Raw genomic sequence first — 15,755 nt, forward strand, 5'->3', positions numbered from 1 at the left:
CTGCTTCGACGGCAGGCCTCCAGAGCGGGGTGATGTTATCGCATGCACCCTCCGAGCGACGGAAATGGGCCGGCTCCTTTGATCTCTGCTTCGGCCGCATTCGTCGCCCCCGCTCGCGCGCTTTTACCCGCGGTAGAACGTATAATGCGCGGAGGGATCTTATCAACTTGGACTTCATACCGGAAGGACTTGACGACGACGGCAAACACCCGTGAGACTGTACATATAATTACTATCACAATTATAATTGCTATCGCAAAACGTGAGGCGCGCGTGCCAAGCTTCGCTTGCCACCATTTTCCAGATAGGGCAAGGGCTCCTAACTATTTACAAGCGAAGCTGTTAAGCAAATCGTTCTTTATTGACCCCGTGCCTAAAATTTATGATCATCATTAACGGGTAGGCGTAACAGAAATTGGGTAAATCCCACTACTTACCGCTGGTGTACTAAAAATGAAGAAGAAAACTGTACCCCGAGTACGTACAAGGAGAGAATACCAGGGAACGGGAAAGGCAGCGGTGGTTGCTAGAAGACCCCGAAGCGATCAAAGGCATACGGCAACGACGACGTGCCTGTAGATCTATGAGAGGTGCTAACTCTTGGTTTCAGCGTCAGGTCCTGTCTCTGGAGTTTGGGCATCCGTGCCGCGTCTGTGTGTGCTTTAACTCGAACCTCTGCGCTGAGAATCAACGTAGAAGCAACCTAGCATCACCTAGTTAAAGTGTAGCTACGACTTAGACGCACCCTAGAAACAACCTGCATTACCTAGCTAAGGCGTAGAAACAGCCTAGAAACAACCATATTAGTCTTCAGAATCATCCCGTTTCGCTGTTTCATGCCTTCCGCGGCATGGTGGAAGTTTCGCATGATTTTTTTCGCGTCTTTCATTGCAAGAAAAGTGCACCACGGATAATCGGATATGAAGCATTGCAGCTCATTTTCATAAAGACTAAGCACTTAATACGATACCATCGAAACTATTAACAGAAAGCGTTTGACAAAAAGAACAGTGACAATAAGAAAGCTGCTGTGGTCCAGTGAACGTATCAAGGAAAGTCATCAAACTGCAGGGGTACAGGTGGCTTTTAGGAAACATGCGACAACGTAGATACGTCTTGGTGCAGAAATACACTTGCGTTTGCCAAAATATTATCAGGAAGTTAGACCAAATATTAATTCTCACTTAGCAGAAAGTTTCTGTATCGACAAGTTACGACCTAAAATACCGTGACTTCAAACAGTCAAACAAGTTATCTTGCGCACGTGGTGAAGTTGAGACTGTGAAATAGTCCATCTATGTCCGTGTCATCGCGATGTGCTCTCAGTTTTGTTCTCTAGCTTATTATTGATGGTTTCCTGTTTTTAGGCGCGAGAGTTTATAATATGCGAGATGTATTACTCCAGTTCGTCGGACGTTAGACCTACTGTGTTTTCGCCTCTGTGTTTTCGCACCCGCCATGTTGGTTTAGTGGTTAAGGTGCTCGACTGCTGACCCACAGGTCGCGGGATCTAATCCCGGCCGCGGCGGCAGCATTTTCGATGGAGGCGAAAATACTTGAGGCCCATGTATGCTTAGATTTAGTTTCACTTTAAAGAACCCCAGGTGGTCGAAACTTCCGGAGCCTTCCACTACGGCGTCTCTCATCATCAAAATCGTGGTTTTGGGACGTTAAATCCCAAAACTATTATTACTGATAAACATAGCAAGACGCGTTCAACTGTTTTTTGACGAAATAGCAGAACCCGTGCAACCGCCACTACCCGCCGCGGTGGTGTGACTGGTTTGTAACGGTTATGGTGCTTGACTGCTGACCCGAAGGTCGCGGGATTGAATGCTGGCCGTGGAGCCCAAATGCTAGGGTCCCGTGTGCTTAGATTAAGGCGCATGTTAAAGCACTCTAGTTGGTCGAAATTTCCGGAGCCGTCCACTACAGCGTCTCTCATTATCATTTCGTGATTTTGAAACGTAAAACCCCGCATGGGTATTGTTACTTTCACCTAGCGACTAGCACAGCAGCATTAATGACGATGAGAGACGCTTTGATATTGCGATCCTTTGCTGCGTGCTTAGTTTGATACCACGTTTACGCGATGTGTACGTGTTGGCCGTACGCTGACGCGCTGATCTTTCAGCTAGTTTGCCAATGTTTCCCAGGGAGGCGGGCGCGTGCTCCGAAAGGGCATAAAGTGAGGCGTAAAGTGAGTCTGAGAAAACCGCGGTTTGTTACTGACAATACGGTCGGGCCTTCTCCAATATTTTTCTGCCAGTGTGCTCCTGTCGCGAAAATACTTCAAGCCTATTTTGCGGCGAATCTTTGAATGGCCCACTGTTTCCGTTGTCCTCCATTTCAAGTACTACAGCGTATTGGAGTGAATGAAGGATATGATACTGTAGCGGAAAACTCGGAAAGAAACACTGACAGACAGGCAGGAGTACGAAAGTCAATCTCTTACCCTTTCTATTCGGGATTCGCCCTACAATATTATGACCTCCAGTAAGTACTAAATCGGCCAACAAAAAGAAATTGTGGAGCGAAAGCACGATAACAAAGCAACTAGGTCTCATATAATATCTGGGGTTTAACGTCCCAAAACCACGATGTGATTATGAGAGACGCCGTAGTGGAGGGCTCCGGAAATTTCGACCACCTGGGGTTCTTTAACGTGCACCTAACCTAAATCTGAGTACACGGGTCTCAAAATTTCATCCTCTATCGAAAACGCAGCTGTGACGGCCGGGATTCTGTCCCGCGACCTTCGGGTCAGCAGTCGAGCACCATAACCACTAGACCAGCATGGCGGGGCATGATTGGCGACAAAATAACCTAAACAAAAGTGGGGGCAGTTTCACGTTACAGTATCATAACCTTCCGTAAGTACTAAATCGCCCAACAAAAGGCAATTGTGGAGCGAAAGCGCGATAACAAAGCAACTAGGTCACAAATGAAACAGATTGGATAAGGTCACGTTGGTTGCTTTTGTCACGATTGTTGACGCAGCGCTGGTTCAACGGATGTGCCTAAGTTTTATTCAGTTGCATGATTTGGCTCATTTCTGATTCGGAACTGCTTTCTTAAGCCCACCTTACAATCAAGAATTGCCCCATTGTTATTAGAAACCTTTTAAATGCGATAGACACTTAGGCGTGCTTTACGTTCCCACGAAAATTAGCCCAGCCTCGGTTTCCGGATTTAGCTCTTTTAGAATAAAAACACCACAAGGATCGCGTGTTATAAAAGGATATCTCCGGAAAATCGGAAAGCTTTTGCTGGCAGGGCGTTCTTAAATAGTAAAAAAAAATGAACTTTTTAAAGTTTTACGTTTATGCTGCAGTGGAAAGCAGTGCGAAGAAATTACTGCGATAAACTGCGCTCGTGATATGCGTATCTTTGTCCTCGTTCCGCGTAAACATTTTAACTACACGATGCAATACCGAACCACTTGACTATCGCAACCTTCTGCGCATTTTAGGGTACATGTTGACGTGCTGCGGCTGCTGCAGTGGCGATGAATTTATCAATTTTCTAGCTCTTATAAATGTAGGAAAACTGTTCCTAGCTACTTCGCTTATATAGCTAAAGATGCGCCTCGTCTGTATTTCCCGTTGATTAGGAACTACTTTTAAATGTGCAGTCGCGTGTAAAATTCTGAGATCACGGGAGCGCGTGTCAAAGTGCATCGTGGCGACTTCTGTCGGCGTCAAGGCTAACTTCTGAAGTGCGTGCAGCGCACGAGCATCATTTTCTGTCAATGCTGTTTAACGCCAATATCTCGTATACTCAATGCTTTAAGTGGCGCCTTTTCCTCTCATGCATTCAAATACCAATTATCAGTGGTTGCAATCCAGTAACGACATTTTAAGTACGGAGCACTTTAGGGGCCCGGCCTGTCGTATGCCCTCATATCATGTCGTCGTTGAACGTCACGCACACAAAACCATGTGTAGAATAGTCATTTACAGTAGAGTATAGAGAGGGGCGAGAAGAGGAAGTGAGGGTGAGGAAAAGCACGAAGGGTGAGGGTAAAGCGTAGCTTAGCCCTGTATGGCGTAACGCAGGCAAAACCATATATAAGATAGCCTTGCATAGGATAGTATATATACGTAAATGGAAAGAGATGTGAGGGCCAAGGGGAGAGGAGACTGTTAACCATATCATAGCCATGCATGGCGTTACGCAGGCAAAAGCGTGTATAGCATAGCCGCGGAGTGGGAAAGGGAAGTGATGTTGCGGAGGAGGGAAATGAGGATGGGGAGCGTGAAGAACAGCATAGCCATGTGTAGTATAGCACGGAGTGGGAAAGGAAAGCGAGGTTGAGAAGGAGCAAAGGGAAGAGGGGGGAGGTTGAGCATAACATGGCCGTATACAGCCCCGTACAGCAAGATGGTGGAAATGGAGGGTGGGGAGGAGGGCAAGAAGACTGATGTGAAGGTGAGGAGGGTGGAAAAGAGGAGGGGAAGAGCGCCACGGCATCACAAATGGAACTTTCCTTTCTGATCATGGACGCTGAGCAGGCCGCGCGTTCGGGACGCCAGCGCTTGCTTGCCTGTGAACGCGAGCGTCGCCGAAGGTCAAGCGAATCACTGCTCAGCACTTCGTACAGCTTTCACGTTGAGTGCAACTGCATACATTTTTTGAACGAAATATGAGACTCACACGAGATATCTTTGGCAGGAACTTCCCGTGAAAGAGATTGCGGGGAGGTGAAGGCGCCCTCTCCCCCGCCCCTCCGTTAGTCACACCTCTGATTAATAAATGTTGCGGTGGCGTATGAACGCTAGTGCGTTGAAATATACGCGTGTAGGCGTGAGCATAAAAGTAGGCCGACATATGGGTCATAGTACTGTTGAACTTGAGTAGATGAGACCATAGATAGGCAAAAAGTGTCAAACTCACTCAGACTCACTCAAAAAATATATTTTGCGCACAGGGTTCCCTCGGACTCAGACTCACCAAACTTTCCTTCAACCGGACACACTCCGACTCTGACTCACTACAATGTTTCTCACCCAGTCTCACTGGGACACAGTCGCCAAAATATTAGGCTCCCGGACTAACTGAGCCTCACGGCCCGATCTGAGTCTGAGTGAATCTAAGTGACGCGAGTCATGAGTGAGTTTGCCGACCCTGAATAGACGTTGGGCCTGGTTGGTAACGCATAGTGATGAATAGTATCGCAGAAGCAAGTATCCATTACTTGCTTCTGCACGTTACTTAATCAATAGCATTACAAAAAAAAATATTGATTAAGAAACGATTCACTCAGTATGTCAAGCTCTCTTTGGCCGAAGGTGTGTTGACGTGTTCGTGTAACAATGGTTTGCGGATCATTAAGATTTAATTTTTCCTGGCTGCCTACAGGAATGTTACCCGATCACCTGAAAGGAAGCAGCAACAGTTCGGCGTCTTCGACAGCGACGGCAGGCAGCACGCTTTGGATAACCGTCGCCACAAGTGCGAGACCTGTGGCAGATTGTTCGCGCGTACGGGCGATCTGAAGAGACATCGTCGTACGCACACGGGCGAGAGACCATTCGCCTGCTCGACCTGCAGCAAGTCCTTCACGCGTCAGGTGCATCTGAATAAACATGAACTCATACATACTAGCCAAAGACCGCACACGTGCGAAACGTGCGGCAGTTCATTCGCACGCAAGGATTATCTCAGCGCGCACGAACGCGCCCATACGGGAAAAAGACCGTACACCTGCGAAACGTGCGGTGAATCGTTCGCGACATTGGCCCAGCTCAAACCACACCAGCTAAGTCACACAGCCGAGAAGACCTACGGCTGCCCAAAATGTCCCGGGTCGTGCAAGTCCCGACAAAGCCTCGACGAACATTCCAAGCAGCACGCGGACGTGAGTCCTTCCTTCGCTTGCCAAGCCTGTGGAGCGTCCTTCGCGGCCAAATCCAGTCTGAGACGTCACCGTCTTCTGCACATCGATGAATCTCCGTACCAGTGCGCACTGTGCGGCCTGCATTTTGCGGACGAAGGAACCATGAATAGACATGCGTGCCGTATGTTCACGTGCCGCTTCTGTAACGTCTATTTCGAAGGTGCGGTTGAGCTGATCTCCCACATCGTCATGCTAGCATGTAGGCGGCCGTAGCGTTCACTTGTCACGTGTACGCGAAATCATTTGTTCAGGCAGTTTCCCGCAGAGAGATGCTAAGTGTTCCGTATTCGAGAAATGACGTCAACTGTTCACTGCAATCGCTCATGAGGGAGTGCACAACGACTTACTGATCTCAACCATGGTCATCGGTATAGGCGTCTACGGGAAACAGAGCCTGAACATTTCTCATGGCGAAAGCAGCGCAACAAGACGGCAACACGAGAAGAAGAATAGTGGAAGTAACACTTAGAGAAAGTTGTATTTTGTCTTACTTCAGGAAACATAGCGCAACACACGAACATGTGACAAGATGAAGACAGGACAAGCATAAGCACGATAAACTAACCACACGCCCGAACGTCCTCCCTACTGAAGTGTATTTTGTCTGCAATGTGCGATCGGGCAGTGTCAACAACTGCCACAAGGGCTGTTCTGAGTTTTCACAAGAACAACGGGCTGGACACTAGACCGTAAAGAAACCATCATGTTACATGTTATTGTACTGTCGGCCGCAAAAGTTTGCGGGATGTGCAGCGCGTGGTGGAGCGACGGAAAATTGCATTGCTGCGTCACCTACCGTGATGTGGCGGGTGTTGAGGCTATCGGCCGTAGCCTCCGCGATTAGATCCGGCGACGGCACGCTGTCTAAACGCGCCGTCGCTTATCGCCGAGGCCGATAGTCTCAACACCCGCCGCATCACGGTAGGTGACGCAGCAATGCAGTTTTCCGTAATATCCAGGGACTGTAGTTTTCCGTCGCTCCGCCACGCGCTGCACATCCCGCAAACTTTTGCGGTCGACAGTACATACACATCACCTCTTCCTGTCCTCATCAAGATAACTCATCACTATTCCCCTTTTCCTTTTTCCCCTGTGTAGAGTAGCAGGCCAGAGCGTACTCGTTCAGACCTACCTCTCTGTTTTCCAGTAACTTCTCTCTCTCTCTCTCTCAGCCATGCAGGAAAAGAAAAGGCCCTGCCCTTCCGTCATGAACTGAGCGAGTGACCCACCACAACTCGTGGGGCTCCAGTGTCTTCCAAATTGAGGAAGGGTCCGAGTAAAAATGATCGATGTTGAACGTGTTGGCTCGTTGGTAATTCGAAATTAACGGGACGAATCATCGCGTTTGGAGCGCTCCAACGCCGAAGATCGCCGCTCAAGCGACTGTACGTTGTTCGCGAAAAGAAGCATTTCCTCGTAATTCACTTTCAGACGAAACCCAAAAGGCCTGCTGTTGCTGTTCTTGTCTTATGTTGCGTCTAGGGGAGAAGGAACGAGGAGAGAAGAACTAGGGGAGAATTCCGCACAGCAAGCTTCACTGCTTGGTGAGTTGTAATGTTGCTGGGCGGGCCTCGTACCCTTTGTTTGACAGGGAACGCTTAACGTACCATATTTTGAACAGCGTGTACAGACTAGGAATATTCTTTCCACTGAAAATAAAAACCGCATACTCTACTAGTCAATGAGATTCCTAAGAGCCGGACAGATCGTCCGATTTTGCATCCGATCCGACATCCGACCCTGAGGCCGGAATGGTGACCTTTCGTCTTACCGTACCGCTGGATCGGATGTCCGGCGTGCATCAAGCCGGGCAGATGTTGTCGCCTTCGGATCGGTCCGTCGGATGGCCGCAGCCAATGACAGAGAGGGATGCGTGTGTCGTCACGCCTCTGGTGGCGGCCGTTGTCCCCAGCTCATTCCTCGTCACTACGATAACCGTGGCAAGGCATGGACGCTCGCGGCGGCGTGGTAAAGATTGGGTACAGTTTGCTTTTGACGCGAAATAATTCCTAATTGGATGAAGTGATGTATGAAGTGGGCCATTTCTGCAAGACACCGCCAGTCTCCCAATCACTAACGAAAAAAAAAAACGAACACGGGACCACGCTTGTTCCTTCTTCTCGACTTTGTCCACTTTACGCTAGTAATGATGCCCACTAGCGAGGTCGTGTGCAACGATGCAAAGCAATTTCGCAGCGAAACAGCGACAGCGCGTCTCTCAACGCGCTTCCCTTCCACCTATGCTTTTGACGTCAATGGCTCCGAGAAATATCACTCGGGTGTGAGGCGTTTCGTATTTGTTTTATAAGAGCCAATTCCACTTTAACTGAAATGTGAAAAAGTAGTTTCTTGCTGCTGACAATACCGTCGCGCCTGCTCCAACATTTTTTTGCCAGTGTGTTCATGTCACCAAAATACATCAAGTCTATATTACGGCTGAAATCTATATCCCCACTGTCGTCGGTGTTTAGAAATTAATTTGGATATGGCTCTTACGGATTGGAAAATTTAATTTGGGCTTCAATTAGCTGGGCCCTTGACGATCAACTTTGGGCTGTCCAGCGGGCCGAGCAAGCCCCCAGGACTCGAGAACTGCTGGCCGACACTTAGGCGGGACATATTGCCCATTCCTGAAATCGCAGGACATTTCACAAAAGTTATTTGTATGTATGAATTATCTCGTAAAGAAGTCTAAATCACAGCGAATGAGCGATATACATATATTTTGCGACAAAATTAACACCATCCTTGTGCTTCCGTCGGTGCCATCCATAGATTCATGGGCGTTTTGGCGATGACTAGACTTGAAGAGCGAGCGGCCCTTCTAGGCAACAGGCACACAATTCTGGACTGTCAGCAGCGTTTTCTTGCTATTCGCAACTCTAGAAGTCCTCCAAAATATGATCCAGCTCTTCTTCTTAGCTCGTTTTATACCATGCCGTTTCGCATCACTTTTTCTTGTTCGGTGAATATGTCGATGCCCAGTATCTTCATTTCAGTTGTCTTCCATTTCTGATATACCGTCTTGGAGCGAAAGGAGGACATGATACTGCAGCGCAAAACTCGAAAAGAAATAATAAAAGGCCGAAAGAAGTAGCAAAGTCTGCCTCTTACTTTTTGTATTCTAGCTTTGCCCTACAACATCATGTCCTTCAATAAGTACCAACTCGTCCAAGAAAAACTTAATGGGGAACGAAAGCACGACAGCAAAGCAACTTGGTCACAAATGAAACGAATTGAATGCGGCCTTGTTGCTTGTGTGGTAAGGATTGTTGACGTAGCGCTGGTTTCCTTGATCAGGCTCAGTTTGATTCAAACAGATGCAGGATTTGGCTCTTTCTTTATTCGAAACAGCATTTTTGAGTTCACGTTACAATAAGGAATTGTACCATTTTGATTACAATTATTTTAAAAGTGCGATATTTAGGCGCGCTTTACGCTCCCGTGAAAATTAGCGCAGTTTCGATTTCTTGATTTGGCTTTTTAAAAAGGAACGCCACATATATGAACGAGTGACATAAGTCTACCAACTTCAAAGCTTCGCTATGTTGGCAAAAACAAGCGCTCTATGACCAGGTGGCGCTTGATCGCGAACGGCGTAGGCGACGCCCGGCGTGCGTGCGGCTTGCTAGACCTACCTTGTTTTTTTTTCATAGAACACATCATGGCTATGCAGGGTTGTTTGTGCTTCATAAAGAGGATCAGTACGTCACAAAACCTGGCCATTTATGACGTTATGTGACATTCAGATCATGCGACTTTCGGCACGCCGATGGCACGACATAGTCACTGTAGTATCACGTGACTAATACTTCTATTTTAAATATGCTTTATTAGTTTATGTGTGTAGTATTATTTGCTGTTTTGTATACTTCTTTCTTCCGATGTATAGCATGTGCGTTGCTGGGTTGTATAAGTTTGTATAACTTCTTTGTTCCGATGCCAAGCATGTGCATTGCCGGTTTAAACTGTCTTGTGGTTTACTTTGCTTTTGCCGTTTTGTTGTCAAAGTGAACATGGGGATGTGGGGCTTTGTCAAGCTGTTCTTATGCAGCTTTTTTCCCGTGTCCCTGCCACTTACTGTACAACTGTACGTGGTAAATAAACTAAACTCAACTGAACTCAACTTTTGACCGACTTTAATGCTTAGTTGTTTTTTAGCAAGGTGCATGTTTGGGCTAGTTGGTACTCCATTTGAACATCTAAATAGCGCGAACTTCAGGGACGAAAGACAGGAGAATGCGACACACACAAGCGCTAACTTCCAACTGAATTTTATTGAAGAAAACATGAATATATAGGGTAACACTACGCCTGCGCAGCTTCACATCCACGTAACCACATTCACTTCTAAGTGATAAGATTTATCTCTCTAAAGGCACACCACCAGTTACATAGAACAAAATAAAAGTTAATAAATCACATACCACTATCTTGCAATATGCCCAAAAAACATAGTTCCTTTGCTGACAGAGCAATGGAAGGCACGCTTATACAATGCCTAACATCCTTGGCCATCTCTGCTGCTTCTACTATCTCTCGCGTTCTTTGGTCATCATGAGCGAACAGTACAGCACATTTTTCAAATTCCGGCGTACACCCGCAGCTTCGGCAATGCGTCGCCACGTGACCTTGCAGACCTCCCCGGACATTGTACGCGTGCTCCCTGAGACGGTCGTGTTACCCTATATATTCATGTTTTCTTCAATAAAATTCAGTTGGAAGTTAGCGCTTGTGTGTGTCGCATTCTCCTGTCTTTCGTCCCTGAAGTTCGCGCTATTTAGATGTTCAAATAGTTGTTTTTTAACTAATCGTGAAGCCTGACGAAGTACCCTACACGCGCGCGCAGGAAGAGTAGCAGCCTTCCGTTTATTATCTACGCTCAGGCTTCAACTAGATGGCCGTTCCGTGTTACAGAGACGGAAAGAAATTTCGGCCCTGTTCGAGGCAAAGAAATCGAACTTGTGATTCGCATAGGCGGGCGCAGGGCTCAATTAGGGGATGCCAAGGTTCATTGCAGTGCCACCCTCCTCTCCCCCCCCCCCCCCCCCCCCGCCGGTTGGCCGAGTCCGAACGAAAATGAGCTTCGCAATGAATGCATAAATGAAAATGAAACGAAGACGTGCTCTTCGCAACGACCTGCCTTTAGTCCCCCACTTTTTGGCGGTAAAGGTGGGAGGTTAGCAGTTTCTGAATGCAATCAGAGATCATCGGCCGCCATTATCGGCAAAAACCTGTATCGAATGACGGGAAAGGTCTGATTGATTAAAGGTGTGGCGCAGGCTTCGCGCCCCCCTTTGATTATTAGGGGGAGGGGCCCCCCCTGCCCCCCCCGTGCAGCCGCCTATGATCACACATGTAGCTGACCTGAGACCAATAATTTCTGAAAGTGGCGCGAAACAATGTCGCGCCATCTTTGCCTGCAACAACGAGTGCCTAGGGGCATAACCGTAGTCCAACTCTACTAGATGGCGCGAGAGGCGCCAGCAGGGGCTGGGAGCCTAAGTGCAGCACCGTGATTGCATTTTTGCTTTCTACGAAGCGAATCGGGAGGGCATCGTCAGATAAGGAGAGCAGCTTTCTTCGATTAAATATTACTGGTTCGCGTAAACATAGCGTTTTGACCTCAGAACGAAGCGAAATGTTACATTGTGATACAGAGATAGCAATCTTTTGTTTGAATAAGGCGCTGAAGCGCGTCTCTGCCATCTATGTACAGTCAAACGAATGTTCTGCCATGGGCGCCACGCGCTCTCCATATTCCTACTTGCGTGGTCTTAATTTTACCGTTAACGTACGTACAATTTCGTTTCATGCGTTTCATGCACGCGCCAATTTATTCCAAATAATTACTTCCTAATGGGAATAAATTGTGTATTCTGTATCATTACTTTAATAATATTACTATTATGTGGGGTTTTACGTGCCAAAACCACGATATGATTGTGAGGCACGCCGTAGTGGAGGGCTGCGGAAATTTCGACCATCTGGTGTTCTATAACGTGCACTGACATCGCAAAATTCACGAGCCTATACATATCGCCTCCGTGGAAATGCAACCGCCGTGGCCGGGATCGAACCAGCGATCTTCGGGTCAACAGCCGAGCACCGTTACCGCCACACCACCACGGCGGGCTTCATTACTTTCAAATCAACGCTTAGGACGCGAGTTCGATAGCCGGCCACGGCGGCCGCTATTATATGGCTACTACAAAATGCAAAAAAAAAAACACTTCAGCTTAGGCGCACGACGAGGGAACCCCAGATGGTCAAAATAAATCACGAGCCCTCCCGCTTCTTGTTCTATTATCTTTCATTGCCCTTACCCCTTTCCCAGCATCGGGTAGCCGGCTGGTCTAAGAACTGGCTTACCTGCCTGTCTGTCCGTCTATTTCTTTTAGGAGCGAAGCTCCTTATAGGCCTCGTGCGCTGCTGTTTCATATCGGACATGCAGCGCCATTGCGGCGGCTGCTGGCAAAATGTCCCTGTTCCCTCCGCGCGGCCGCGATTGGCTGCAGCAGGTTGGCAATTGCCCCTAGCAGCGCAAGCGTGTGTACGCGGCGAAAAAAGTCGACTTCTACCTGCTCTTGCGAGTTCGCATGTCACAACAGCTACAAGAACACGGCCGGAAAACGGCCGAAGGTTCATTTTATCATTTTCCATGGAAGTCGTACGAAGCTCGTCGGCGAAAACGTTGGAACGCAGCCGTTCGGCGCTCCCGATAAGCAAATGCGCCCTGTATTCGCACGGTTTCTTTCGCTTTCTATCAAAGTCACTGGCGTAACCAGGGGGATTCAAAACCCCTCCCTCCGATTTCATTTTAATTTTGCATGTGTATGTATACACGCACACATACAAACGCACGGACGAACATACATAAAGTATGGTTGAACCTCCACGGAAAAAAAAATTCTGCCTATGCTACAGCTCCAGGGAATATTGACACATTTCTGGTTTCCTTGTTCCTTTTAATATTGTTAGCCCGAACGGAGATTTGTGGCAACCATTGAGACGGAAAAGAGTCCTCTCCAGTGCCCACTGTGTCGGCTGTGCACGACTGTCGGGCTGAGGGGCCTCAGGATCGGCTTTATGATCGGAGGACCTAGACGAAAAACAGTTGCACATATTCCAAAATATAATTTATCAAAGTGTTCGACGTACTAACAGCGCTAGAAAACTAAGATACAGGCACTTCATGCGGTCTCTACCTTTTTATCGTTGCTAATATGTCACTTCAGCTATCCCAGCTTTCTGCTAATGCGCATCATACCGACGCACGAGACTGCCGATAAAAAGTATTTTCTATCGTATGCCTAGAAAAAAAGTTTACTCGCTTCTAAACGCACGTCGTACTCCACGCTCTTTATTTGTGCGACGCATTTTCCGAATATTTCTGACGGACGGACGGCACTGTGCAGTTCTTATCTCACGCAGTAAACGTGATTAGCGGCATACAATTCGCCACGCCGAAGCGAACTTCTTCGTTTGAAGTATTTCTGAACGTTTGCTGTTCGGCCGTAGCCGCAAAAAAGCAAGAGGGGCTCGTTTTGCATTGCCATTTTCACGCATCGACGTTTACCGCGCAAAAGTGCGAGCTACGCGCCGGGAAGGGAACAGGGACAAAATGCGCGAAGTGGCCGCGTTGGCGCTGCGCACTAGGAGAGCAGTGGCGCCATCAATTGAGCGCACGAGGGCTATAGCGGCACCCGTTCGTCCCTCGTAGCGTAGTATGTAACCAGTCTTACGCTTTGACCTGCAAGGTGGTGCCGGTGGGAGATTTTTCCTGTGCGTTGTTGAACAATAAAAAATTCGCAGCGTTAGCTAAAAGCCGACTTCTTCTGTCTCTCATTCCCATTAGCAGCCATTCTTTACCTCCATGGTAGTGCCTGGTGAGATTTCTCCTGTGCGTGATTAAACAATAAAAATTTTGTTCAAAACGCCGTTGATTGATGAAATAAACCAACAAAAGACGCCAGATGTTTTGTAAAAGCAAAACGAAAGAACGCCAGATGTTTCTAAAGCAAAACGAAAAGACGCCAGCTGCTTAACGAAAGACGCCAGATGTTTTCTAAGCAATGGTTTTCTAAACAATGAAAATTCACAGCGTACATGTAAAATTAAAGTGCGCTGCAAGTCGTCATAACTCATCGAACCTTTAGTATAAACGCGCCCGATCGCACGTCGGTGATGATGTACTGGGCAGAATTCACGGAAGATGCACGGTTTACCGATGAACCTCCGCAGCTTCGCCCACTCATCATCATTCACTCCGTGGATATGCTGTGATTTTTTTCCCTCCTTCTCCACATATTTATATCCAGGTTTTCGGGTATACAGGCCCGGAAATTTTCGCTTCACTCGTCCGGGTTGTTCGAGTAGGACGCTGCTGAATTCTGTGACTTACAACAAGCTTCGCTTGAAAAATTGCGAAACATCGTCGGAATATGCAACGACTTAGAACCCTAGGCACTGTAGTAAAGCTACAAGACTCCTCTTCCAGAAAAGTGAATTTGATGCCACAGAAACCGACTTCGAAGAAGGCCTACACAGTAGGCTCTGCAGCCACCAAGGCAGTTCCAGTAGCAAGCTTGGGTTTATACAAGATATTCCGTCTCTTTAAGGAAAACGTTGCGTTTGTTGCAGTCAGGAAGGCACGTTTGGTCAGAAACAGGCACCCTTAATCTAGCAAACTGGTATGTTCCACTCATCTGGCGACCAATGGGCACTCATACAAGAAGTGCGGTGATAGAAATGAAGGGGGCCACACGCCACAGGGAGAAACTGGGGAACCCATGCAAGATGTCGGCGTGCGTATGGATGCTCTTTAATGGGACTTGGACTCTCCAACCACTTGTATGTGCGGTATGGCCTATGCAGAGTTACTGAGGAGGAGGACTGGTACCTCTTGAAACACGACATTGACAGACAACGTAAACGCGAACGGCCCAAAAGGTCACGTGATCGCAGATGACGTCACTTAATGCGAAAATTTCTGGCGGGAACATGGCATCGCTGTGACTCCAGATGATGGCGTCACCACTAAAATATGACGAAGAGCGGACGAAGGATACGACACAAGTAAGATAAGGCACAGATACAGCTCCGTATCTGTGCGTTTTCGCGCTTGTGTCCTTCGCGTACTGTTTATCGTCGTTAGCTATGTACCAACCGAAGAATAATAATTGTTGGAGTTTAACGTTCCAAATCCACGATAAGATGATTAGAGACGCCGCAGTGGAGGGCTCTGGAAATTTCGACCACCTGGGGTTCTTTAACGTGCGCCTATATCTAAACACACGGGTCTCAAGCATTTTTGCCTCCATCGAAAATGCGCCCGCTGCGGCCGGGATTCGATCCTGCTACCTGTGGGTCAGCAGTCGAGCACCATAACCGCTAGAACACCGCGGCGCGTGGGTATAAACTCATCCTATAATCCGTTTTAGATGACGTCATCACATCATCGCATAATGGTAGTGGTGATGATGTTGCCGCGTGCAGGTTTGCCTGGCAGACCTTGCCGCCAATTGCTCCACCTGAGCGACTCTCTCCGTGTAGCATGTCTCAGCATGTTTCATTTAAAACGGTGTCTCGTAGAAAGCGTAAAATTATAGTAGCCGCTTCCTTGCGAATCGTCCGCACGCCAGCCGGAAACACAATGTATTCACAGCATCCGTGGGGAAACCCTCATCTCTTCTTATTGGGTCCATTAGTCTCTCAATTTCGAAGAGGCTAATCACGGATCAATAAAATTGACGGAGAAGAGAGAGAAATTGGCTATCGCCTTCAAGTCGTCTTAGGTAACTGCACAAGGGACCGCTCAATATAATCCCTTGACTATGCACGCAAAGTGTTTTTT

The sequence above is a fragment of the Rhipicephalus sanguineus genome, chromosome 9 (assembly GCF_013339695.2).
Source record: "Rhipicephalus sanguineus isolate Rsan-2018 chromosome 9, BIME_Rsan_1.4, whole genome shotgun sequence".
NCBI classification, from domain to species: Eukaryota; Metazoa; Arthropoda; class Arachnida; order Ixodida; family Ixodidae; genus Rhipicephalus; species Rhipicephalus sanguineus.